The sequence below is a fragment of the Artemia sp. Qi Xiang Cuo genome, chromosome 19 (assembly GCF_049724085.1).
Source record: "Artemia sp. Qi Xiang Cuo chromosome 19, ASM4972408v1, whole genome shotgun sequence".
Classification (NCBI taxonomy): Eukaryota; Metazoa; Arthropoda; class Branchiopoda; order Anostraca; family Artemiidae; genus Artemia; species Artemia sp. Qi Xiang Cuo.
The window spans coordinates 53,272,660-53,286,606 of NC_142812.1; positions in this window are offsets into that span (position 1 = coordinate 53,272,660).

The following is a 13,947-nucleotide window of genomic DNA, read 5'->3' on the forward strand; positions in this document are numbered from 1 at the left end:
TTGCAAATGATAAGGACTTATTAAACATTAGAAGACAGCTTCTGATCGTTCAGGCTAAAGGCAACCAGATTTATTTCCAACATGTTCCAAGCCATAAAGGTATCAAATACAATGATACTGCTGATTTACTGGCAGCCAAGGCTTCTTTGTTAAACTCAAGTCCTCTCTTATCTCAACTCACGTGATATTATTAGGCAAAGATCTAATGTTAATCACATCAAGTCAATTTTATCTACTTTTCATGCTAGATTACACACAGTGCTATATAACAATCTGAAATCAGGTGCCCTTCTTCTCAATACTTGGTTATTCAATTGGAAGCTACATCCCTCCCCTCTATGCCGGGTCTACTTTGCAACGGATGAAACTGTCCAGCATGTCTTATTTGATTGTCAGCCACTGAGTGAGGAAGTGGAGACTATTTCAATTACACACCTCTGCTACATGGCTAATATTTCATATAGTTACCCTGCAATTCTTAATTCCAACCTGCCTTGGCACTGGATAGAAAGATTTTTAAGGCATCTATTGATATTTTAAAGAAGAGACAAATTGATTAGTGATTTAACGCACAATGAAGAAATGAAAAAGAAGTAGGTTATTCGTCATTTGTTTTGGAGAGGGCATAAGAGAGGGGGAGTGATCTTGAAGAACTGTATTGGTACCAGCCGGCTTATAGGTCTTAAACTGCTGGGGAAAGGTGAATCAAGTACCCGCATTTCCCACAACCCATCAATAGAACTAAGAAGTTTGATTGGGATGATTGGTTTGCTTTAACTGATAAGAAGACTTGGTTGCAGAGGAGGACGATGGAATTCTGAATATCTGATGATACTATTTGGAGAGTCAAGGGGGTGAAAGGACTAATTGGTAGTTCATATACCCTGATACAAATTTTTGGAAATGGAACTGGAAGAAATAAGTTTTTTCTAACTGAAAGTAAAGGAGCGACAATAACACTTAAAACGAACAGAAATTACTATGTATATGAGGGGGGTTATCTCCCCCTCAACACCTCGCTCTTTACAATGAAGTTTGAATTTTGTCCCGATTCTTTAAGAACAACTCCTAAAACACAATGGTTGTTTAATTAGAACAATAAGAAGTTTTTTTAAAAGTAGTAAAAAAATTTAGCTCGAAGAGTGAGGTGTTGGGGAGGGTTCAATATGCTCTCTTTTTTTATTTATTGTTCCAAGATTTAAAAATCTCTGACTGAAACCACATTTTTACCATAATATACAGTTTTAAAACCAATAGAAAGTATAAAGTCAAGAAATGGATTTCCTTGAGAACTTTGTAAAAAAAAAGAATTTTTCTCCAAGAAAAGAAAACGCCCAGGTTCAAACTTCGAACAACCTTATTTGTTTTTCTACAATATTGCTTTCGTTTGATAAACACAATTTAGCAATGGTATTATTAAGTGATGGGCGGGGGTGGCTCATTGATAGAGCACCTAACAAGTGTACTAGAGGTCTGCGGTTCAACTCCCTCCAACCCCTTTTTTATTTATTGTTCCAAACCTTCAAAGTGTCTGAATGAAACTGTATTTTTACAACAGTATACAGTTTGAAATAAAAAAAGATATAAAGTGATAAATGGATTTTCTTAAAAACGACGTAAATGAAAAAAACTGTGTCCAAGGAAATAAAGAGCATGATTCAAGCTTAGAACAAGAAAAAACAAACTCATACAGTAATTCAAACTTAAAACAAAGAGAAATTTCTATGAGAGGTGACTCTCTAGCGTTTCTTGTTGTATAGAGCTACAAGCATCCTATGTATCATTTTTTTATTATTTTTAATTGTGTAATTGCTTGCCCAAAGCCATTTCATATGAAAAAGATCAGGACCGGCTTGAGTGGTGCGCGAAGTATGCAGCAGTACACTTGAGCTTTCTAAAGGGGCATCAAATTGGCCAGTTTTGATTTTAAAAAATATGGTAAACTTTTTGAAATTGACATGAATGTTGGGTCAAACTATTTAAGCTAGAAGGAACTTTTTCTGAAGATCGTTGCAGTCGAAATTTTAAGGTAAAACCGAAGATGCCAATCACTCAAGCAATCAATTTATTGTCAAAATACACCAAGGGAAACACAAGTCATAATTCTGGTCCCACAACGCCCAAGATTTTATGGTCTGTTTATGCAGGAGAACAGCTAAATAAACGCATACAAATAAATAAATTAAATATTCAAATGAAAAACTATCGCCCCCACCCAAAATCAGCCAAAACCAAACCATGAGAATCTATCAACAAGTGAAACGAGATCGTTTTTATCCAATTCTGAAAAAGATACTGTGCACAAGGCAAACACCAAACACAGGAATATTACGTCATGTTACAAGCAAAACGATCAACCCTAGCACCATATATTTAATGTAAATAAACCCATTGAAACAATTGATTTAGACAAAATTTATATAATATCACAGTTGACGTTTAAGTTGACATAAATATCACTATAGAAATGAGTCGGCTGACAATTAATCGGCCAGGACTAGGGCCACATCCAGGGAAGGGAGGGACGATAGCAGGAGTATACTCTATTTTAAGCCCGAAATATTTCTCTGGATTGTAAATAGGTTATAAAGAGGCAGTTAAAAAGACTAATTCTCCTAAAGAAACAAAGAAAAATTCTGACTCGTAAAATTATCTTAGAAACAAAAACCCTCCGAACAAAAACAATTGTGGTGAATCACCTCCTTCATCCTCGAGTCGTAATCCTGTATACGGCCCTCGCCAGGACACGTGTATAACTGCTACACATATTTAAAAAAGGTCAAGACTCTATTAAGTATCTATTAATTCTTTCTAACGAATCTTAGGTGTGTTAAGGTTCCCCTTTTTATAATCGATTTAAAACTTCCCTGGAGAATATTCATCGATTAGCCGTACAAAATCAAAGACTTTATTGTTTCTCTCTCCTCCTATGTGAAATTTTTCTTAAATTCACGAAACAATCATAAAAATGGTGCTACTATTATCAGCTTTTTTTCATGCATATATTTTCTTAGTTTTTGATTCGAAGTGAGATTCTACCACGACCACCATGACAACTACATCAACAACTAGATCCAGAATTCAGCAAGTACATATCATGGAGGTAAATTGTAAAATAGCATTGAGGTGCCAAAGTCACTTTGCCCACAAGGTCAAAAAAGAGACAAGGTCATGTTTATCATCTGTTCACCAAAAGGACGGTCTTTAGATTAATAATAATGATACAACCGAGGAATTGCAAATGTTGAATTTACTGAAGCAGTAATATTCATTAAATTGACAGTTATAGACACAAATAAACCTCATTCTATCAAATGTAAAAAGTATTTTTGGGTATACACTGCAAAAAATTTGGTTCCTCAACGTCATAAAATTACTATGGTAGAAAATTGTTAATAATTTTAATCAGTAATTTGGCCAGCTTATGTTTTTTCTCAGAAAAATTTTGTTGATTCTGATTCATATTATTATCTTGAAGCTTGTTTTTACTTTACCACATGCTTTCTCCACATTCAGTTTTATTTGTTTACATACTTACTATTCTTTGTGTGCAGAATTTGTGGGAATATATTTATGCTAGTAATTTGGTTTTTGTTTATATTTTACGGAAATAATCCTTTACGCTAGAATCATTTAGGCCAAATTTTTTTTATTTCAGTTCTGCTCTTCATAATTGTTCTCAAAGACGAATATTGTTTAACAAAAAAATAATTAGTATTCCGTCCATAAAACCAAAATAGAGGTCGATTCTTAGTAATATTAAATAAAAAAACAAGTTTTTTAAACTGAGAGTAAGGAGCGACATTAAAACTTAAAACGAACAGAAATTATTCCGTATATAAAAGGGACTGTCCCCTCCTCAACACCTCGCTCTTTACGCTAGTAGAGATGACTCTAAAGCCCCCAGACGACACCCCTGCTGCCACCTACAACTTTTTTACACACCATATATGGGCATAGCCTCCCTAGGGAGAACACGTGGTTAATTAAAGCGATTGGGAATTTGGAACACCTGTGCTGTCAGTTATTAATCAAATTGTTTCCGGGCAAAGTTTAATAATGTCTGACAGGTACTGTCAATCATTATTCAAATTGTTTCCAGGCGAAGTTTAATAATGTCTGACAGGTGATGTCAAGATTGATTGATATGTCACGAAATGGGAATTAATTTGTTGTTTCTAAGGGGAATTATTGATTCACGAAAGGGGACTTAATTTGATGTTTCTAAGGGGAAGGTGGGGAAGAGATATATTGATTGCGTAATCGAAGGGAGAGAATTCCCGAGAAATTGATTACATAATCGGTAGAACCCTATAAGGAGCTCGTGACGGGAATCCATTTATGGGCATAGAATGATGTAATCAACTAGGACAAATGGATTTCTGAGAAATTGATTACATAATCGGTAGAACCCTATCAGAAGGTCATGACGGGAATCCATTTATGAGCATAGAATGACGTAATCAACTAGGACAAATGAATTTATGAGAAATTGATTACATAATCGGTAGAACCCTATCAGAAGGTCATGACAGGAATCCATTTATGGGCATAGAATGACGTAATCAACTAGGACAAATGGATTTATGAGAAATTGATTACATAATCGGTAGAACCCTATCAGAAGGTCATAACGGGAATTCATTTATGGGACATAGAATGACGTAATCGACTAAGACAATTGGATTTCCGAGAAATTGATTACATAATCGGTAGAACCCTATCAGGAGGTCCTGACGGGAATCCATTTATGGGCATAGAATGACGTAATCGACTAAGACAAGCAAGTTACTTTCTTAATGTTCCTCCTAAACCCATTTTGCAACTTGAAGTACTTATCTTTTTCACCCACAACTATACTTTACAGCTTTTTGGATACCTTAACACCAAGAAATACTTTTCAAAGACCATTTCAGAGCAATTTAATTTCTTAATGTCCCTCCTAAACCCATCTTCCAACTTGCAGTACTTATCTTTTTCACCCGCAACTATACTTTACAGCTTTTTGGATAACTCAACACCAAGAAATAAATTTCAAAGACCATTTCATAGCAAGTTACTTTCTTAATGTCCCTCCTAAACCCATTTTGCAACTTGAAGTACTTATCTTTTTCACCCACAACTATACTTTACATCTTTTTGGATACATCATCACCAAGAAAATACTTTTCAAAGACCATTTCAGACCAAGTTATTTTTTTAATGTCCCTCTTAAACCCATTTTCCAACTTGAAGAACATAAGTTCTTTACCCACAGCTATACTTTACAGATTTTTGGATACGTCAACACCAGGATATACTTTTCAAAGACCATTTCAGAGCAAGTTACTTTCTTAATGTTCCTCCTAAACCCATTTTCCAACTTGAAGTACTTATCTTTTTCACCCACAACTGTACTTTACAGCTTTTGGATAACTCAACACCAAGAAATACTTTTAAAAGACCATTTCAGAGCAAGTTACTTTCTCAATGTCCCTCCTAAACCCATTTTGAAACTTGAAGTACTTATCTTTTCAACCACAACTATACTTTACAGCTTCTTGGCTACCTCAACATCAAGAAATAATTTTCAAATACCCTTTCAGAGCCGGTTAGTTTCTTAATGTCCCTCCTAAACCTATTTTCCAACTTGAAGTCCTTATCTTTTTCACTCACAACTATACTTTACAGCTTTTGAATGCTACAACACCAAGAAATACTTTTCAAAGACCATTTCAGAGCAAGTTACTTTCTTAATATCCCTCTTAAACCCATTTTGCAACTTGAAGTACTTATCTTTTTCACCCACAACTATACTTTACAGCTTCTTGGATACCTCAACACCAAGAAATACCTTTCAAAAGGCATTTCAGAGCAAGTTACTTTCTTAATGTCCCTCTTAAACCCATTTTCCAACTTGAAGTACTTATCTTTTTCATCCACAACCATACTTTACAGCTTTTTGGATACCTCAACACCAAGAAATACCTTTCAAAGACCATTTCAGAGCAAGTTACTTTCTTAATGTCCCTCCTAAACCCATTTTGCAACTTGAAGTACTTATCTTTTTCACCCACAACTATACTTTACAGCTTTTTGAGTGTCCCAACACCAAGAAATACTTTTCAAAGATCATTTAAGAGCAAGTTACTTTCTAAATGTTCCTCCTACACCCATCTTCCAACTTGAAGTACTTATCTTTTTCACTTAAAACTATACTTTACAGCTTTTTGGATACCTCAACACCAAGAAATACTTTTCAAAGACAATTTCAGAGCATGTTATTTTCTGAATGTGCATGCTAAACCCATTTTGCAACTTGAAGTACTTATCTTTTTCACCCACAACGATACTTTACAGCTTTTTGGATACCTCAACACCAAGAAATACTTTTTAAAGACCATTTCAGAGCAGGTTACTTTATTAATTCCCCTCCTAACCTCTTGTTCCTATTTTAAGATCTTATCATTTTCATCCGAAAATTTACTTTACAGCTTTTTGAATACATCATCACCAATAAATACTTTTCAAATATCATTTCAGAGCGAGTTACTTTCTTAATGTCCCTCATAAAACCATTTTTCAACTTGAAGTACTTATCCTTTTCACCCACAACTATACTTTACAGCTTTTTGGATACCTCAACACCAAGAAATACCTTTCAAAGACCACTTCAGAGCAACTTACTTTCTTAATGTCCCTCCTAAACCCATTTTCCAACTTGAAGTACTTATCATTTTCACCCACAACTATACTTTACAGCGTTTTGGATACCTCAACACCAAGAAATACCTTTCAAAGACCATTTCAGAGCAAGTTACTTTCTTAATGCCCCTCCTAAACCCATTTTGCAACTTGAAGTACTTATCTTTTTCACCCATAACTATACTTTACAGCTTTTTGGATACCTCAAAACCAAGAAATACTTTTCAAAGACCATTTCAGAGCAAGTTGCTTTCTTAATGTCCCTCCTAAACCCATTTTCCAACTTGAAGTACTTATCCTTTTCACCCCCAACTATACTTTACTGCTTTTTGGATACTCCAACACCAAGAAATACTTTTCAAAGGCATTTCAGAACAAGTTCTTTTCTTAATATGCTTCTTAAACCAATTTTACAAATTCTAAATTTTTCCATAGTAGATAGAAAAAGCTATATCATAGCTGTGAATATTTTCTCGAAAGATAAGCAGTTCTATTTCAATTTTAAATTTTCTCAATGAAGTGAAGAAAAGTTCAAGTTCTCTTCTGAATTTTCTCAATGAAAAAGAAATCAGTTTTTATTCAATTCTATTTTTCCAAATAATATAAAAATTTTTCACTTTAGTTCAGATTTTTCTCAAAGGGATGAAAAATATAAAATACTGTTCCAAATTTTCTCAACGAAGTGAAGAAAAGTCCAAGTTCTCTTCTGAACTTTACCAAAGAACACACTTCAATTCTAATTGCTCCAGAGAAAACAAAAATATTCCACTTCAGTTCTTTATTTCACAAAGAAATAAAGAAATTTAATGTTAAATTCTAATTTTTCGGGGGAAGATCGAAAAAATAATCCCCAACCCAAAAGACACCCTCAGGCGCCCCCGGCAATAAGCTCCCCGGGCCCCCCCCTTCCCCCCCCAGGAGCCCGCGCCCCAAGACACCTCCCGGCTCCGCCCCCCCCCCCCAACACCCACAAAAAAAAAATTCTATTAGAAATAATATTTTTCATCACTGATAACACTTTTCTGTTCAAACTAGCAAGTTTTCTACCAAAGATACCAAATATTTTCATAAAAGTAACATTTTTTTATTGTGATAACAACTTTTCTGTCAGAAATAGCAAGTTTTACTTAACACTAACAAACACACTCATCAAAGTAATGATATTTTACTTTAATACTAACATACTTTTACTGAACACACGCAAATTTCTCTTAGAAATAATATTTTTCATCAATGATAACACTTTTTCTGTTCGAACTAGCAAGTCTTCTATCAAACATACCAAATTTTGTCTTAGAAGTAAAATTTTTGATTGTGATAACAACTTTTCTGTCAGAAGTAGCAAGTTTTGCTTAACACTAACAAACCTTCTCATCAAAGTAATGATATTTTACCTTAATACTAACATACTTTTACTGAACAAACCAAAATTTCTCTTAGAAATAATATTTTTATCACTGATAACACTTTTCTGTTCAAACTAGCAAGTTTTCTACCAAAGATACCAAATATTTTCATAGAAGTAACATTTTTTGATTGTGATAACAACTTTTCTGTCAGAAGTAGCAATTTTTGCTTAACACTAAAAAACATTCTAATCAAAGTAATAATATTTTACCTTAATACTAACATACTTTTACTGAACAAACAAAAATTTCTCTTAGATAATATTTTTCATCAATGATAACACTTTTTCTGTTCGAACTAGCAAGTTTTCTAGCCAAGATACCAAATTTTTTCATAGAAGTAACATTTTTTTATTGTGATAACAATTTTTCTGTCAGAAGTAGCAAGTTTTGCATACCACTAACAAACATTCTCGTCAAAGTAACGATATTTTACTTTAATACTAACATACTTTTACTGAACACACACAAATTTTTCTTAGAAATAATATTTTTCATCAATGATAACACTTTTTCTGTTCGAACTAGCAAGTTTTCTAGCAAAGATACCAAATTTTTTCATAGAAGTAACATTTTTTGATTGTGATAACAACTTTTCTGTCAGAAGTAGCAAGTTTTGCTTAACACTAATAGTCCTTCTCATCAAAGTAATGATATTTTACCCTAATACTAACATACTTTTACTGAACAAACAAAAATTTCTCTTAGAAATAATATTTTTCGTCAGTGATGACACTTTTTCTGGTCGAACGAGCAAATTTTCTACCAAAGATACCAAATTTTTTCGTATAAGTAACATATTTTGATTGTGATAACAACTTTTCTGTCAGAAGCAGCAAGTTTTGCTTAACACTAACAAACCTTCTCATCAAAGTAACGATATTTTACCTTAATACTAACATACTTATACTGAACAAACAAAAATTTCTCTTGGAAATAATATTTTTCATCAATGATAGCACTTTTCTGGTATAACTTTCAAATTTTATAACAAAGATCCAAATTTCTTCGTAGAATTAACATTTTTTGATTGTGATAACAACTCTAGTGTCAGAATTTTAAATTTTTGATAAACACTAACAAACAGTCTCATCAAAAAAACGATTTTTTAACTTACTACTAACATACTTTTAATGAACAGACAAAAATTTCTCTTAGAAATAATATTTTTCATCACTGATAACACTTTTCTGTTCGCACTAGCAAGTTTTCTACCAAAGATACCAAATATTTTCATAGAAGTAACATTTTTTTATTGTGATAACAACTTTTCTGTCAGAATTAGCAAGTTTTGCTTAATACTAACAAACATTCTCATCAAAGTAATGATATTTTACCTTAATACTAACATTCTTTTACTGAACACACAGAAATTTCTCTTAGAAACAATATTTTTCGTCAGTGATAACACTTTTTCTGTTCGAACTAGCAAGTTTTCTACCAAAGATACCAAATTTTTTCGTAGACGTACCATTTTTTGATTGTGATAACAACTTTTCTGTCAGAAGTAGCAAGTTTTGCTTAACACTAACAGACATTCTCATCAAAGTAATGATATTTTACCTTAATAAAAACATACTTTTACTGAACACACACAAATTTCTCTTAGAAATAATATTTTTCATCAGTGATAACACTTTTTCTGTTCGAACTAGAAAATTTTCTACCAAAGATACAAAATTTTTTCTTAGAAGTAATATTTTTTGATTGTGATAAAAACTTTTCTGTCAGAAGTAGCAAGTTTTTCTTAACACTAACAAACCTTCTCATCAAAGTAACAAGATTTTACCCTAATACTAACATACTTTTACTGAACAAACAAAAATTTCTCTTAGAAATAATATTTTTCATCACTGATAACACTTTTTCTGTTAGAACTAGCAAGTTTTCTAGCAAAGATACCAAATTTTTTCGTAGAAGTAACATTTTTTGATTGTAATAACAACTTTTCTGTCAGAATTATATAGTTTTGATAAACACTAACAATCATTCTCATGAAAGTAACGACATTTTACGTTAATACTAAAATACTTTTACTGAACAAACACAAATTTCTCTTATAAATAATATTTTTTGTCAGTGATAATACTTTTTCTGTTCGAACTAGCAAGTTTTCTACCAAAGATGCCAAATTTTTTCGTAGAAGTAACATTTTTTGATGGTGATAACAACTTTTCTGGCAGAAGTAGCAAGTTTTGCTTAACACTAACAAACCTTCTCATCAAAGTAATGATATTTTACCCTAATACTAACATACTTTTACTGAACAAACAAAATTTCTCTTAGAAATAATATTTTTCGTCAGTGATAACACTTTTTCTATTCGAACTAGCAAGTTTTCTACAAAAGATACCAAATTTGTTCTTAGAAGTAACATTTTTGATTTTAATAGCAACTTTTCTGTCAGAAGTAGCAAGTTTTTCTTAACACTAACAAACATTCTCATCAAAGTAATGATATTTTACCTTAATACTAACATACTTTTACTGAACACACACAAATTTCTCTTAGAAATAATATACAGGCATTTCCAGGAGGAATTTTCTCTGGTGGGGGATCGGGGTCGGAGTAGGGGTTACGGGGGAGGATCTTTCCATGGAGAATGTTTCCTTGGGGGAAGGGACACTTCTATGAAGTGGGCGCCGGATTTCCCATTATTATTTAAAAAACGATCAGAAATTGAATAAATAAAAAAAGTTTTTTCAACTGAAAGTAAGAAGCAACATTAGAACTTAAAACGAACAGAAATTATTAAGTATATGAGGGGTTCTCCCCCAATTCAAAACCTCGCTCTTTACGCTACAGTTTTTTTTTTAGTGCTTTCAAAAGAGGTTTGTGAATTAAATTTTTTTTTACTTTTAGCGTGAAGAGCGTAGTATTGACTAAGGGGAGAACCCCCTAATATACGTAATAACATATACGCAATAAACAAAACAATAAAAAAACAAGCGATACGGCTCAATAGTAATCAAAACTTTTAAAAGCGGAATTTTGATGTCAATAAATGTATCAAACGAATGGGCTTATAATGCTGATTCTAAATATATTAATTTTATTAAGTTTAGTATTACTCATCAAAGGCTACGAGCCTGAGAAAATTTACCTTATTTTTTAAAGAGGGGGAAAACATCCCCTACAATTGAAAGAATTTTAATGAAAATCACATCGTCAGATTCAGCGTCTCAGAAAACCCTACTACATAGGTTTCAAGCTCATATCTGCAAAAATCTGCAACTTTGTATTTTTGGCCAGAAGAAAAATATACGAATATAGAAGTTCGTTGCGTTAGTTAATTTGTAAATTACGTCACAACCAAATTTAGAGACAGCCATTTACCAAAAGAAAAGTAAAATTTTTTTGCAAATTTTGTTTACTTATTCAATGACGGTGAGCCAAAATAAAAGCTGCATTAACTAAAAAACGATCAGAAATTAAATAAAAAAAACAAGTTTTTTAAACTGAAAGTAAGGAGCGACATTAAAACTTAAAACGAACAGAAATTATTCCGTATATGAAAGGGGCTGTCCCCTCCTCAACGCCTCGCTGTTTACGCTAAAGTTTGACTTTCTCACATAGCCTACGTATGCGTGCTTACGTAGGCTGACCTAGCCTAACCTAACTTAACCTAACCTAACTTAATCTAGTCTATCCTAACCTAACCATACACCTAACTTTTTGCCTGTCTTTCACCTAACCTAACCTAGGTGAAGCGTACGTAGGATAACCTAACCTAATCTAAACTAATTTAATCTAGCCTAACCTAAGTATTTCTTGGGGTTGAGGTATCCTTAAAGCTGTAAAGTAGAGTTGTGGGTGAAAAAGATAAGTACTTCAAGTTGTAAAATGGTGTTAGGAGGGAACATTAAGAAAGTAACTTGCTCTGAAATGGTCTTTGAAAAGTATTTCTTGGTGTTGAGGTATCCCCAAAGCTGTAAAGTATAGTTTTGGGTGAAAAAGACAAGTACTTCAAATTGTAAAATGGGTTTAGGAGGGACAATAGGAAGGTAACTTGTTCTGAAATGGTCTTTGAAAAGTATTTCTTATTGTTGGGGTATCCTAAAAGCTGTAAAGTATAGTTTTGGATGAAAAAGATAAGTACTTTAACTTGTAAAATGGGTTTAGGAGGGACATTAAGAAAGTAACTTACTCTGAAATGGTCTTTGAAAAATAATTCTTGGTGTTGAGGTATCCTAAAAGCTGTAAAGTATAGTTTTGGGTGAAAAAGATAAGTACTTCAACTTGTAAAATGGGTTTAGAAGGATCATTAAGAAGTAACGTGCTCTGAAATGGTCTTTGAAAAGTATTTCTTGGTGTTGTTGTATCCAAACAGCTGTAAAGTATAGTTGTGGGTGAAAAAGATAAGTACTTCAAGTTGGAGAATGGGTTTAGGAGGGGCATTAAGAAAGTGACTTGTTCTGAAATGGTCTTTGAAAGGTATTTCTTGGTGTTGAGGTATCCAAAAAGCTGTAAATTATAGTTGTGGGTGTAAATGATAAGTACTTCAAGTTGGAAAATGGGTTTAGGAGGGACATTAAGAAAGTAACTTGCTCTGAAATAGTCTTTGAAAAGTATTTCTTGGTGTTGAGGTATCTAAAAAGCTGTAAAGTATAGTTTTGGATGAGAAGGATGGGTACTTCAAGTTAGAAAATGGGTTTAGAAGGGACATTAAGAAAGGAACTTGCTCTTAAATGATCTTTGAAAAGTATTTCTTGGTGTTGAGGTATCCAAAAAGCTGTAAAGTATAGTTGTGGGTGAAAAGGATGAATGCTTCAAGTTGGAAAAAGGGTTTAGGAGGGGCTTTAAGAAAGGAACTTGTTCTGAAATGGTCTTTGAAAAGTATTTCTTGGTGTTGAGGTATCCTAAAAGCTGTAAAGTATAGTTTTGGATGAAAAAGATAAGTACTTCGACTTGTAAAATGGGTTTAGGAAAGGATATTAAGAAAGTAATTTGCTCTAAAATGGTCTTTGAAAAGTATTTCTTGGTGTTGAGGTATCCTAAAAGCTGTAAAGTATAGTTTTGGGTGAAAAAGATAAGTACTTCAACTTGTAAAATGGGTTTAGAAGGATCATTAAGAAAATAACTTGCTCTGAAATGCCATTTGAAAAGTATTTCTTGGTGTTGGGGAATTCAAAAGCTATAAAGTATAGTTTTTGGTGAAAAAGATAAGTACTTCAAGTTGTAAAATGGGTTAGGGAGGGACATTAAGAAAGGAACTAGCTCCGAAATGGTCTTTGAAATTTATTTATGTGTTTTGATTTATCCTATAATCTGTAAATTAATGTTGTTGGTGAAAATAATAAGTACTTCAAGTTGTAAAATGGGTTTAGAAGGGACATTAAGAAAGTAACTTGCTCTGAAATGGTCTTTGAAAAGTATTTCTTGGTGTTGAAGTATCCTAAAAGCTGAAAAGTATAGTTGTAGGTGAAAAAGATAAGTACTTCAAGTTGGAAAACGGGCTTAGGAGGGACATTAAGAAAAGGAACTGGTTGTGAAATGCCTTTTGAAAAGTATTGCTTGGACTTGGAGCAATCAAAAAGCTGTAATGTAAAGTTGTGGGTGAAAAGGATGGGTACTTCAAGTTGGAAAATAGGTTTAGAAGGGACATTAAGAAAAAAACTTGCTCTGAAATGCCTTTTGAAAAGTATTTCTTGGTGTTGAGGTATCCAAAAAGCTGTAATGTAAAGTTGTGGGGTGAAGAGGATGGGTACTTCAAATTGTAAAATTGGTTTAGAAGAGACATTAAGATAGGAACTTGCTCTGAAATGCCCTTTGAAAAGTATTGCTTGGTGTTGAGGTATCCAAAAAGCTGTAATGTAAAGTTGTGGGTGAAAAGGATGGATGCTTCAACTTGTAAAAT